This window comes from Anser brachyrhynchus (assembly GCF_964034855.1).
Source record: "Anser brachyrhynchus genome assembly, chromosome: 13".
NCBI lineage: Eukaryota > Metazoa > Chordata > Aves > Anseriformes > Anatidae > Anser > Anser brachyrhynchus.
Window position 1 is genome coordinate 19,379,873 of NC_137708.1, and position 14,129 is coordinate 19,394,001.

The window sequence follows — 14,129 nt, forward strand, 5'->3', positions numbered from 1 at the left end:
ATCAAGTCCAGCTGCCTGACCACCTCAGGGCTAACCAGAAGTTAAAGCCTTTCATTAAGAGCATTATCCAACTGCCTCCTGAACACTGCCAGGCCTGGGGCATCAACCACCTTGCCAGGAAGCCTGGCCCAGTGTTTGAATACGAAGTAGTGGTGGAGGCTGTTTAAGGTAACCCACCAACCACACCCTGAAGTGCAGATAACTTCATGCCAACGGTGCTGGAGAACAGCCTATCAGGTAATTGGGGGTATCCTTACCATCACCTGGAGCCCCTACCAGGCAGAGGGAATGAGACTCATTGTGCCATCAGATGAGCATCACAATTTCTTGCCAGGGATCCTTACAAGCAGCAGCTCTGGATGAGTGAGAAATCAGCCAAAACCAACTGAAAAACAGAACATAGTTCCATAATCATTTTTTCTGCTATTAAAAGCACCAAGTTCTGTACGCTGTGGCAAAACTTGTTCCTTTCTGATGCTCAGTGTTTCTTTTCAGCAATAAAGGTGATTTGAATTGGCAAGGCAGGCACAATGATTTTATAAAGAGACCGAATCCCTGGCAGGAGGTAGAACACAGGCAGCAGTTGTTGGACTGCTGTAAGATGTATAGCATTCTGTGCATTGTTAACTTACTATTTTTATTTTCCTAATAGTCTCTCTGTATTGACAGATTGCCGCAGTCACTGTGTTTAACAATCCTGATTCTACTTTGGTCATCTGTCTAATGACCAAAATATGTCTAATATGGACTAAATATGTCTAATAAGGACTCCCCAGAGCCAATCTTGGGTGCAGAGGCAGAAAGGGAGGATTATGGGCAGTAATTCACTGAAAACAGGAGCACAATGTAAAACAGGAGCACAATGATGTTATTGAATCATAGTAGGTGGAAAAAGTGTCTCAGTGAATTGTATGTTTGGTATTGCTTTTTTGAGATACAGAACTCCTTTTGAAAAGGATGTTTGGTTGGCTGAAGCCCACCTGATTTCCTTAATATTTACCTCTATCTTGCTCATTGTATTTGCCTTTTGAATCCTGTACATGGGCTGAGGGCATCACTCTTCAGAAAACTGCACCTTTCCTGCACAAAGGGCTCAATGCAGTGTTGAATGTAGGCTGTCTGCATGTGGTCAGGAAGGCTTCATTGGCAGAGGAAATTAAAGTAACACAGAGTTAATAACATCTTCTGCTAAAACAGCAAGTGGGAAAATAACATTTTTCCTTTGGATTGGAATTAAATGACTGCACTCCAAGTTATTCCAAGACTTTTCATCATTTGTCACACTTCTTCCTTGCTCCTAGATGTTTCTGGACTAGACCAGATGAAGCAACCCCAAACACCTGGCATTCAGAGCCTGCCTGATGTGCCGGGGTGCAGCAGAGCGAAGGAGAGTCTGCCTTGCACTTACTCCAGCAGGATGAGTTGGAGGAAATACAGCTTTGCTAAGGCTGCTGGTGGATTATGTACCTGCTTTTTTGTGTTGTTTCTCAGAAAAGGAAGGTGCTTAGAACACGAGATCAGCAGCATTGCTAGCTTGCCTATGTACACAATTTACTTCTGATTTAAAGAGCTTTGAGACCACCTTTTGAGGGTTGTTATAGCAATTACTGTTCTCTCTGGGAATTAGCTTTAGTAATAAGTTGTGAAATAACAATATTGTTTTTACTGCTTTTTATGGATTTAGGTCAATGCTCTCAAAAATAGAGCGAAAAAACAAGAAGAGTTGATTGAAGACTTAGTACCCTTGATCAAATGGAGGCAGAATCCAGCTGGCAGGAAACCCATTAAAATAAAAGACAAAATAAGATAGTCAGTTTTGTCAGATGGGGACCACATTCCTGCTGGAGATCTGCTGTGATTGATGTGAATCCTCTGAAGTCACTACAGGTTATAAATAGTAGGTCCTGTGCAAAGGCTGTAGTTTATGTCTGTATCTTATCTAGCTAGAAATAGATACGGATATCTTGTCAAAGAGTCAGTGGCATCAGAAGGAAAAGTATATGTGAACAGATCTATCAAAATATTGAACTTGCTAGATGTTTCACCTGCTGAAGTGAAGTTGAGGAGGGTATCTCTGAGAGTTGCTATGTTCTTCCAGATAGAAAAATGAAGACAACATCCTGTTCCAGTTTACTAGTCATCTAATAATCATCATCAAAAAGACCACACAACTTTGTTTTTGTGATTTTTTTTTTTGACAGCTGACATTTACTTGTTCACTGAGATCCGTTTCATGTTCTGTCCCAATGATCTTACAAGTGCTGTTGGCTTTTTCTAGATGTCTTTTGTTCCTACTTGACCTCTTTCATCTCCTCGGCTCTATTATTTTGTGACTGGGACTGTCTTTTACTCCTTCTGTGCTGTGTCTCCTGCCTTTGGCCAGGATCTGGTCTGGTGTTCTTTGTTTCTTCAGAGAGAGACTCAAAAGCTAATCAATTCCTCTCTATTGCAGGCACTGCTCCTCTAAATGCACACATCCTGTCCATCATTTGTACTTGCTGAACACAAGTTTGTGCTCTGAGTACCATTCTACCTCCACTTTTTTTCTTCTGTCTAAAGTAGAAATTTTCTGTCTAAAGCAGAAATGATGAAATTAAGCAGAGTTTGTCAAGGGGCTTCACAGGCACCATCTTTGGTCCTGTGGCAGGTCCTTGTTGCCCTGTGGCTTCTGGCAGTGTTTGTGTGCAGCCTCGTGCTACTGGAGCTGCTCTTAGCTGATGCTGGGGTCTTGAGCAGAACTCGCAGAGAAACCAAGATTTAATTTTACTTTAACATTTGATGACACACTCCAGCTTACTTTGTCTGTTCTCACAGCTGATGGGTTTGTACCTAGGTTCCCTGAAAGCATGGATACAGACAGATACCAACAAGTGGATGAGATTTTCTTTTCTTTCCAATAACTCCTTTAATCAAAATCAGCAGGATTTCCCTGGTAGCAACTGCAGAGCCAGTTGTGTCTCAGCATCATCTCAAGTCTGATGTAAAACAGGTGGTTTCTCTTCCATATGTAAGGTGTGTAAAAACACAGAGAAGCATGCAAGAACACCCATGTGCACATGGTAGACTTGTGTAGCCAGGGCAAAGGCAAGCAGCTCAGTGGGGCTGGATGGGTGTAGTTCAGCTGGCTGTAGAGCTCGTCAGTCCCTGGCTGTGCCTGCAGTATGTGTGCCGCTGTGGTGCCCAGGCTGGGGAGGGCACGGTCCAGTTGGCAGCAGCGCATCCCTGCAAGCTGGGACATTGCTGCATGTCCGTGGCTCTGCTGTGACCATGACAAGCTCCTTCCTCTGCAGCCTGCAGGCTTTCTCTCCCCTGCTGGGGCCTGTGTGTGCTGTGTATATCCTTCAGGGGTAGGATGGATACTGAGCTGCATTACAGCAGTGCTGAGCGAAATGGGCTGTGATCTTGGCTGGGGTCTCTAGGTGCTGCTGTGATAGTAATAAGAGCCCGGTAATAAGGTTCAGTGGCTGCAGTTCTCTTCAATTCATGTCTGTTTTGAGTAGTTCACAGTATCGGGGCCATAGCTACGTATAAAAATAAGTAATTGATTAGTTTCCTATTGAATAAATGACATGCCAGTGGAATGATTAATGAATAAGAAATCACGAGCGTCGCTGGCACACAAATGGGAATCATCGTTCCCTTAACAATTTTTTTTTTTCTGGTTGGGTTTAACTTTCCAGTGGGGATTAGTTTCACTAATTCGACAAAACCACCCCATAAATAACTCATCATTTCTTATAAATGTCGGTTAAAGAAATCTGTATGGAAGCACTGGGAAATGACACTTGTAGAAGAAACATTGCCGCAAATAATGGGAAAATTGCAGATGTACTTTATACCTCTTTTGAAAATCAAAAGGTCTCATAAATACAGTCTGTAAAAGTGTCTGTGGAAGAGTTAACATAGCTGTACAAGCAATAAGCCTGACCTTTCACTGTAATTTATTTTAGATTTGCTCAATCCTTTTTTATTAAAACTAGCACATCTGAAGCAGAATTAAATCCTATTATCCCGGCTCTGTGATTGTATCAATTTTTCTCTGCCATGGCACACTTTATTAAAAATTACTTTTGTTTCATAGTGGCTAATGCAATCAGGGGAGTAAATGAGGTTTTGTGGTCTTTGGTAGAGAAAAACATGTGGGTTCTGGGGCTGACAACAGCACAAGGTACCGTGAGGCATGGCCAGGTTTCATCCTGCAGTAGGCAGGTCAGGTAGCATGTCTGGGCCCTTCGGTGCTGGGAAGACACTGGTGCCTGTCCTGTCCCTGTGTCTGTGCTGGTCCAGAGGCTGGGTTACCCAGAGGCAGCTGCATTATGTGTTTGGGCCTTCCTCTTAACAAACATCTGCCTATGAACTTCATACCAGATCCTTAGAGAAGGTATTTGTATCATATGGGGAGCCCTGAAATGAAAAACTTACTTCAATTCCACGTGGCAGGTTTGATATACATCTCAGCCTGACAAAGAAAACCCCCACGTGCTTAAGTCAGGCCAGAATAGCGCAGAGAAAAAATTGCAAAAAAACCAAACAAACAAAAAAAACCACTGGCTCTTTGCTCAGGATCATCTGATGATACTTCTGTATGAGTTGAGCTATCTCCCTCCTTTCCCATTATCTCGTTGGATGGTTTCCTTTCTGCCTCTTGCACAGTCCTGTGTTCCAGCACAAAACCACCAGCTACCATCAGCAGAGCCTTCTGCTTAGTGTTTCTGCTCCCTGGACCGCACAGAATGTGTCTGTGCTCTGGACAAGGAGGTCTGGCAGAGTAACCCCTGTCTGTGTTGCACCTCTATTACCTTTTAGTGGAGCCTGTTTCTTATGGCAACAGGTGTTTGCTCTAGAAGCCAGCAGTTACTGAAGTGCTGATGTATTTGCAGCCCTTGTGTGGATTTTACCTGGCTGGTTTTCCCCTCAATTTCTTGCACTGCAGAGTTAGGTTGGATGGCAAGGAGAGGATTTAGATGGAGCCAAGTGTTTTTGAGGTGTAATGCCTGTCTGGTGCTATATAACTGAACAAGATCTACTGCATTTTGGAGTATTTACTGCTTCTATTTAATGGGCTGTTTTCTATTTCAGTACCAGCACCAGTAGCCTTGCTGGGCATATTTCCATGCTTATGACACATTTACAGTGAATAATAAGAATGGATACATTTTGCACGCACAGGTTAATGCCCCCAAATCAGGTGCTATAAATTGTTACAGGTGGGTAGCTGGGGCAAGAACCTTTTTAACCATCTGCTGTTTTTTTCTATTAGGGCAAGCTCTGGCAAACATGCAAGTTCAGATTTTGTTTCTTCTACTTACTGCAAGTGAGGTGTGGCACAGCTTCTCTTCTTCTCTCCCATGTAGTGTGCATAGAGAAGGGGAAGAAGTATGGCTGGAGCTCCCCTGAAAGCATTCCCTTTGCAGGAGAAGAAAATCAGAAAAGCCTCAAAGCATCTCTTGGTTCCCCTGAGGAACAGGGGTGTCTGCAGCCCAGGTGTGGGAAGTCCTGAAGGTGTGATCATGCAGCTTCTCTGCAAAGCACTGCATTCAGCACAGCTGTTCTCCTTGCCTGGTTGTGAAGCTTTTATTAGTGCAGTGATTTTTGCCAAGGTCCTCAGAGCAGCCTTTGTGGGAGCAGGTGTTCTCTCTCAGTAAGGCAACGTGTCTCAAGCTCTGGCCTTAAAATGAGTTTTCCAGTTTTGAAAATCTCAAGTAGCCTTCTGCCTTTAAAATACAGTAAGTGTGTTATCTCACTGGGACAAAAGTGACTCAGTATTCATAGATCAGGTACGGAATGAGGCCTCTGGGTAGTATTACCGGTGGTGTGGGACTACATAAAGGAAAACGGGCTTATTGCTCATTTCCATCTGCCCACAGCTGGCCTTTCCAGGTGCATTGTGCTTTGTCTGATGCCTCTGGAAGTGCTCCAAAACTGTCCACAGTCTCTCAGGCTTCAGGCCTACTAATTTCTTCTGAGAAACAAAAGTATCTGCAAATGGGGGTGGGGGGGGGAATAAGAAACTTTCAGAGGGGAATAGCTTATTCACCACCAAATCAGATCTTGTTTCTAACAGGAGCTGTTTGGTTATTAATTCTGTCTTGGATGTTCACTTAAATTGAATTCTGCTGATAAGCCCTGATGCCATGAAACCCTATTTTGATCCTGAACAACTGTATCACAGCCAGCTCAAGGGTGGACTTGCCTTTAAAGTAAAGATCCTCTTGGGAAGCATGAGGGTTTGCTGCTAGGATGCTCCCAAGTGTTACTTGGAGTAAAGGCACAACCACAAAACTAATTTCTCATGGACCATTGAGCAACCATTAGATGTTAAAAATTTTTCAGTCCCTACCCCCAGACTGAGTTTGAACCCTTGACCTGGAGGTGAAATGTGCTGCTGCAATCCTCTGGAGCCTGCAGAGTGTTTGTGTTCATCCTGCAGAGTACTTTGTCCATATCAAAAAGCAAATTAATCTGTCAGTGAAACTAATCCTGCTAGTTTTACAAGCCAACACAAATTTCAAATGTAGAGGGACTATGAGAATTTTTACATTGAGTTTCAAATGTCAGAATTTGTTTTATCTATTTGGTTATGCTTTTCTGTAGGTAAAGTTAATCAGGTACTTTCAATCTGAGTAATCTTTGTATCAATAAGAAGGTGGCCAATGGTACTTCTCTCTGACAATGTAGGAACCTTTCCATTCGTACAGGCAGGCTTCTCTCTCTCTCTCTCTCTCTTTTTTTTTTTTAATTTAAAGGTGGAGCAGACAGAAAAGTTATGCCCATAAGTGCCGTACACCTTTCATATTGTTTAGTTACTGGTAGATTGGACCTGCAGATGGACCCACTGTCATCCTGATCACTGGGGGCTTCACTTCTCTTTCAGAATCTGCTGTTCCTTTTTGAGCAAGGGAAGAGATGAATAGCCAGGTAATTAGAGAGGCAACTGCAATACAGAAGTCTTTATATCACCAGAAATGCTGACAGTTTTCAGCTGTTTTGAACTGTTGGCACTGCAGTCAACGTAGACACAGTTTATTGCATCAGTAGATTTGGTCCCATACTGCTAAGACTCCACCATGCTCTGCGTGGACACCTTGCCTGGCACAGTCTGTGGCTGAGGAACCTGGTCTTGTGAACATGGCCACATTTCTGACTAGCGCATTGGACAGAAGCTCACTGCTAAGGGAATTCATCTCGTGATGTCTCTGGGCAATATAGGATAGAGAAGCTGTTTGCATTCCTGCAGTTTACATCAAATGCCCATGATGACATGTGCATAAAAATAATTAGTTAAATAAATACTCAGGTGTCAATGCTCTGGCAGGAGATATCAAGGGAATTATCCCTGTGCAAAAACATAATTTAAGCTGAGAGCATCTACAGGAATGATCAATGCCAAATCTACTATTACCATTGATTTAGGCATAATTAGTTTGGATGAAGACAAAAGGCAGTCATCAAAAGTAATAAACTGAAGCACAGCAGCTAATTCAACAGGCAGAAGCCTTCATCAGAGATGTTTGAAGAAGGTATTTTGATCTACTGTACTGATTATGGGCCTCGATGTGTTGGCTCTGGCTGGATTTGCTAGTTGGCTTGCTCTGCGTTTGGGCACGGATGTTGTGCAGCAACAAATCTATTGTCTTTTCCAGGACACAATTAACCTACTGTCTTGTTTGTGGTGTTATATTTGAAGAGATCTGTAAACAACCTTTCTGTTCAGTTACTGTGTTAGGATTTCAAGTTTCCTTTACAACTTGGTTCTTTGATATTTGGATCTGCAACTAGTTTTTAAAGTCTCCTATAGACACTCCTGGACTGTTCCTGAGCTTTTGCAGCTGGCTGAGAGCTAACCTCAATTTCTTGATGTTGCCCTTTCATTGGTATGTAGTTTGAAGCTCTTTCCCCTTGCCGAATGGACCAGCCTTTCCTTGAACTCTGTTCTCCACTTGCCCTGCTGCTTGTTTGTCATCTGTAAAGTGTAGCCCGATGTAGTCCTATGGTCCCCTAATCCTCTGGAGAATGCGTGTGCCATGTCTGGGTTCACAGATGATGTATGTGTTATAGACTCAGCTACAATGAAGTGTCAGGCTTGATTCTTTCTTGTGCTATAGCAGCTTATGTATTTAGTAACAGATCTCCAGTTCCTAATTCTCCATGTTATCCCACTAACACTTTGACTTGTCTGTTAAGCATCCAGTGTATGTACCCTGCTGTAGCTGGCTCTGTAGGGTGCCAAGCAACCCTACGTCTGGTAAAGCAGTAACTACTCTTACTAGAGGAACAAAAAACCAACCCACACAGTAGAAAAAGTGTAGGAGGGGCTGTGTGAACTAATACCCTCTTTGTTTGTCAGCAGGGAGGGCACAGCCTGCCCAGATACCACCTCTGTAAAGAGATGGCTGCAGAGAGTTGATCCTGCATGCCCAGCAGCATATTGTTGTGATCCACCTCCTGATGGATGCTGCTGCAAACTGGGCAGTCCAGGGAAATAACCTGCGTGTAACTTGTATGTGTGATGTTTGTTCAGAGGGGAGAGAGAACTAACAATGTGCTGGAAAACCAAGTGGGGTAAAAAAGAGTTTGGGAAATAAAGGTAAGAAACATTTAAAATCAAAACTGTTCCAAGTATGACCTTCCAGTCTAACCATCTTCATTCTGCTTGAGTCTCTGGCTTTACCTGAATTCATCAGCATTTTCTATGTTTTTCCATGAGTTGCCGGCCCTGCACTCAATAGAAAGCATACCAAAGAAGCAGCCCACTGACTTCAGCAGAGCTGTATTGGTTTCTCATGGTGGCAGACCTGCCCCTGTGCTGGTTTAGATCTATTCAAAGGACAGGTCAACCACCTTGTTGCTGGCTGACTTGGGAGGTTCAGGAGCCCCACTTCAGGAGCAGGTCTGGTACTGGAGCAACAGCAGGGGAGTGGGATGCACCAAGTGAACGATCTGCTCTTTCACTGTAAGCTCTTTAAATGTGTCAGATGAGCAGCAGTGTGTTGAAAAATTGTTCTTCAGTACGTTGGCAGGGTGACTTTCTGCTAAGGTCCCTGGGGAATAGCATAGTGAACTGCCAAAAAACAGCACAGACTATGTGAAAAATGGTAAACAGGGATGGAAAGGGCCAGAGAAGAGATGACTGTTTAGCTGGGCAGCCTCAGCTCTCCAGCCAATCCAACTCTCCACGTGAGTGGAAGTAAGTAGTTTCCACCCTTTCTATGGATATTTTCTTCACATAGTAGAAAACCACCAGTTAGTTTCTGGCAGAACTGCTTCTAGGCTCGATAAATGTAATGTAGCTGTTTATTCCTTTGCATGGCTATCTCTTCCAAGGAGCACCTCTTTGCTGAAGAATGCAAAGGGGAAGACGAATGCGAGTACAGATGATCTGCTTGGGATTTAGTGAGCAAAAGGCCAGAGAAGGTTGTTTAGAGTCTGGCATGGTAAATGAATTTAATCTCTACACTCTTGATTGGGAGCTGGTTCTTCAGATGCAATATGTCTGTGTAACTCACTGGTACCAGGATGGATTTATGCTGATAGAGGAGTTGGCTTATGTATATTTTTGGTTTTAATTTCCATCTTGCCTCACTGTCTTTGATTTCTGACTTAAGCAGATACAAGACCTTTTAGGAGAGAATCTGTATGAGATTGAAGAAAAATCCAGCTGGATAAATCTGCTAGTTCAATTTCATACCTGTACTGAGTTGCAATCAGGTCTTTTAAATGTCTATGTTTATCCAAGCTGTCCCATTCCTCCAGCTGACCTCACAGAAATTGGTTTTGTCCTCTTCTGGCATTCCTGTTTGTGTGGTTTATATGGGCACAACCAGGTGCTCCTCTACACTGAGCAAAAAGGAAATGTGGGGTTCATGCTGTCCTCACTCCCACATGGCTCAAGGTTTTCTAGATCAGCATTAAAAAATGATCAATTATGGCTGTGAGGGGAAGAGAAAATATGAGTGAATTGGCTTACCAACTCCAGGACAGCATCTTGGCTCTTGCTGAGACTGAAGCAGTCTGAGGAATCAGAGAATTACATGATATAATATAGGTCTGAGGATGGCTGTATGCAGTGCTGCTGCTCTGTCTTCTACCTTGTCTTGCAGCTGTATGTCTTGCATAACTCCTACAAAGCCAATCCTTCTGAGGGACAAAGAGTTAAAGATTTAAAAAGCAAAGATTCTAGGAAATGCAAACAATGTGGTGTTATAATAAGAAAGTATAAATTAACTATGGAGAAGGAAATAGCATGTTGAAAACAGATTAATAAGGAGCACGCCTGTGGATGCCTGGATAGCTTTACCAACTAGTCAATTAGAGCCAATTATCATCCTTAAACTCCTAGCACTGTGTTTAGTATGCTTGTAGTGTGTCCAATTTAGCTTGTACTGTTTCATAGGTTTACAATTTTCTCTCTGTGTCTGAAATGATCTAGCTGGAGACACCATGAAAGTGCCAAGCATTAAGTATATAACAATTGTAATTCTTTTGACTGAAGCCTGATTTGATTCAGTTGAAAATGACTTTAGTGTATTGGATTTACGGTTCATTTAACAAGCGCTGTAGATGTCAATACATTAGTGTAAACCTGATGCAGGTAGTAATTTGGTTTCTAATGAGGTTCCCCAGCAGTATCCAACTATGAAAAATGGGACGTTCTTCAGTGGAGCACAAAGTGCACCTGCTTGGTCGCAGATGTTGTCTGAGGCCCTGCCACTTAACTTCCCAGGAACGGTGCGGCGTTATGCCTTGCAATGGGCTTTAAAAATGCCTCAAACTGACAGAAAGCTAGAAGCACAGATTGGGAAGTATAAAAGATAGCTCTTGAAAAGTTTTGTTTTAATTGTAGACTTAAATTACAACTTTATATCCTATAGTCTTAATTCTGTAGTTGTTGCAGATGCAAAATTCCAGCCAGATTTAATGGAACCTGCAGCAGCTGAGATGAAGAGAAACCTTTTACCTTTATGGGGCTGTGTGATACCTTCTCTTTACCTCCCCATTGTCTTCTGAATGTTTCACACAATGATCCTCCTAGTGAAGGACCTGTTTTGTTGTAAAAGTATGGGCTACGGTGGACAGGGAAGCACTGGAGAAAGGCCAGGACAGAGAAGTCCACAATGTTCCCCCTCTTCCTTGACCCACCTCTTGCCTCTCTGGACATGAGACACCTTCCAGAAAAGCAGCTATGGAGGACATAAGTGAGAGGGAATGAGACACTGGGTTGAGGACAACAAGGTCTGGAGGATAAAGTACTGGTGTTGGTACCAGCTTTACCTCAGAAGTAAGATGTGGTTTTGGAGAGGCACTTACTGTGATGTGCTTTTGTTGCCTTAGGATTTAGCTTTTGGCCCTGGGGCTGTGACCCTTGGGTCTCTCCTTGTGCAGCGGCCCTTAGCCTTGCTGTCATGCCTGGGGGCCTCCAGGGGTTTGGGGCTCCATGCACATGTCCCTATAGCTTGTCATCCTCTTTCTGGGTGATGCAAGTGACTGAAAGCACTTCTGGTCCTGCTCTCAGTGGCTTTTTTCCTGTGGGAAAGGCCCTTCCAGGCTTCTGTCACCCTTTAGTGTGGTTTTTGTCCTCACAAAATATTTCTAAACTTTTATATGCTGTGGCCCAGCATCTGGATTCTGCTTTAGTGTTAGGCTGATTTTCCCAGGTTGAGACATTACTGACCAACGCGGGGTATGCAAGAGCCTGACCCCAGCAGACTGCGTTGGTGTGATTAAGTGTATGGAGAATATGTTCAATCTGACATGAAGCAGCCTTTCACTGTCTCAATTCGCTTCACGTCTCAGCTGAAATACAGCACCTTTCTGTCCTCTGTGCTTCTTAATTTCCTTCCTTTGCTGTTGTTTAACTGCTAAGTACTACGTGCTGCAGTAGATAGTGGAAGAAGCTGTTCAGAATGAAAACGGCGTGGCATTTTATGCTCTTTTGTATAGAGCATGTATGTATGCTCTTTTGTATGTATTTCAACTATATGAAATAAGGATGAACTTCCCTGCTCGTTCCAGACACACCTTGCACTTGCGTGTTGGCTCCTGTGAGCCCTTAAGAAAATTATTCCAAAATATCATTTAAACAAAATGATCCAATTCTTTGTAGACCTGTTTCTTCAGAACCTAAGTGGCTAAAATTTCTGTAAGCTCGTTTTCTCTTGGAGATTAATTAACCTTAATTGAATTCAGGTTATTTTAATTTTGAATGAGTGTCCACACATGGACTTAATGCAGTTTAACTGAACCTTTCAATTTGTGTTTTCAGATCTGATTAGCTTCCTTAAGAGTGCACTGGTCTAGGCAAGTCCCCGGTTTTGTGTTCCTCCAGTTCAGAGGTAGTTTGTCTCCTTGGCCCTGGCACTAACTCAGAGGATGGCTGTGCCATACTTCTTTGTGGTATTTACTGTTCAACCTTAGCTTCAGCTCGGTCTTTAGGTTTGCTGGAGAGGGTAAGATGCTGGACAGAATGCTTTAAATGCTTAATATTAAATTTAGAACACACAAAATTGCAAAACTGCTTTGACTTCAAGAGTGTATTAAGTATTAAGCTTAACATATCCAAAATACTTAACACACTTTTCTGCTGCTACGAAATAGCACATGTATTTATAGATCTCCCAGGTCAGCTGAAGCCAGTAGCCTGTTTTCACTCTGGCATCTCAGTTGAACAGTTGATATCTAGAGTTACTTCCAAACAAATCAATTAGATGCACCTGCGAAAGTCACTAGGAGACCAAAATCATTCTAGGGAGGGGATGTGGCATGTAATAATTTCAATGCAAATTTTTATTTCTGTGTCTAATGCCGTTAACAGCTACTAATGACACGTAATGCCGCAGTGAGATTCATTTCAGTTAAGGAACTCAGTCTATGTCAGCAGTCATTTGGGATTGATTGTTTTAGCTAGTGGAAACTGTTGCAAGCTTCTAGAAGTGATATCTCACTGTTGTCTTGGCCTTGAGCTGGGAGACGGCATGGGCCATGTCTTGACTTGGACTCCGTGAACATGGGACATCTGTTTTTTATGCTACTGCAGAAGACTAAAATTCAGCTGTTGGTGGGCAGGACTTGATTAGTGAATTTTACAAATTCTTCAGTTTTCATTTTAGAATAGCTTCTGTTCCTAATGAATGTTTCATTGCCTTGCCTTCAAAAGGTAGCCTAGGCTTTTTTATTTATTTATTTATTTTTTCCCCAATCTGCGTGGACTCACAGGCAAATTTCAGTGGCCTTTTCTGTGGCAGCCTGGTGTAATTGCACAAGAGTATTTGTGCAGCTCAGTGTGTCTTTTCTCAAGGAACAAATATTTCCTAGAATTTGCAGGTGGTTCCTGTATGTTTGCTTTATTATCTTATTTCATTAAACATGAGTATATTAATCATGTAGCAGATGTAGCAAATCGTATGGGCATATTCATCTGCTAAATTAAAATAAGAAAAACTTACCTGTTGGAAGTTTGAAAGTTAGAGTTGGTATTTTAACACCTTTTGCAGCTCATCACTCCTGCCTGGGATGGAAAGAGACACAATCCTGCAGCAGAAGGCTGCTCTTCCTGTCCATATAATGGTTCCCTTCAGGATTTGCAGCAAACTGCTTCTTCCTATGATCACTGCATGGTATCTGTATGGCCACCAGATAACAGTAACACCTGCATGCTGTTTTGTAGCAGCTCTGTCTTTGATTTTTTTGGATCCTCATTCCTTTTATCTAGGTTGATAAACCTAGATAAACCTAGTTTGCAGAACTGTGAAGATAGGACAAAGCAGAAGGTTATCTCCTAATGCTCCAAAACCAAGACTGAAGTTAAGAACAGTCACAAGATTACAATAAATATGTTCAGATGAAGTTACTTTTCTTGCCTTTACATTTCTACTTTCATGATTTCTGATTGCTAGGCTTTTGGGATGCTACAAGCAAGTTGAATAGTTTTGGTCTGTTGAATATTTTGGTCTTTAATGATGGTGTGGGTCTGACCCCAATGCAGGTGTTTTCAGCACTAGAAATTTGGAATACAGAGCCTTGTTCATATCTGAGAGTTGGCAATCATGCTTCTGTCCTCCTGGTCCCTTTCATCATGCAACTTGATGGAAGTGTTTTGTTTGTTATTTAAAAAAAGTGTGTTTGTTAAAAGT

At 42.5% G+C, this 14,129-nt stretch overlaps 1 protein-coding gene and 1 long non-coding RNA gene across 2 annotated transcripts in view; one reads left to right on the forward strand and one right to left on the reverse strand.

Annotated features, from left to right (window-relative positions):
• Positions 1-1,560: 1,560 nt before the first annotated feature.
• On the reverse strand, positions 1,561-5,449 carry LOC308176898. Its single transcript, XR_013938718.1, has 2 exons — positions 5,310-5,449; positions 1,561-3,521 (listed from the first exon to the last, which is right to left on the reverse strand). It is a non-coding gene; the product is annotated as an uncharacterized lncRNA (long non-coding RNA).
• A 174-nt stretch (positions 5,450-5,623) lies between these two features.
• Positions 5,624-14,129, forward strand: part of LOC308176895 (uncharacterized protein) — a 243,770-nt gene continuing 235,264 nt past the window's right edge. Inside the window, exons 1-2 of the mRNA XM_080553322.1 lie at positions 5,624-5,726; positions 6,875-12,446. The gene's annotated coding sequence lies outside the window, so the exon portion shown is untranslated. The remainder of the gene's footprint in view (positions 5,727-6,874; positions 12,447-14,129) is intronic.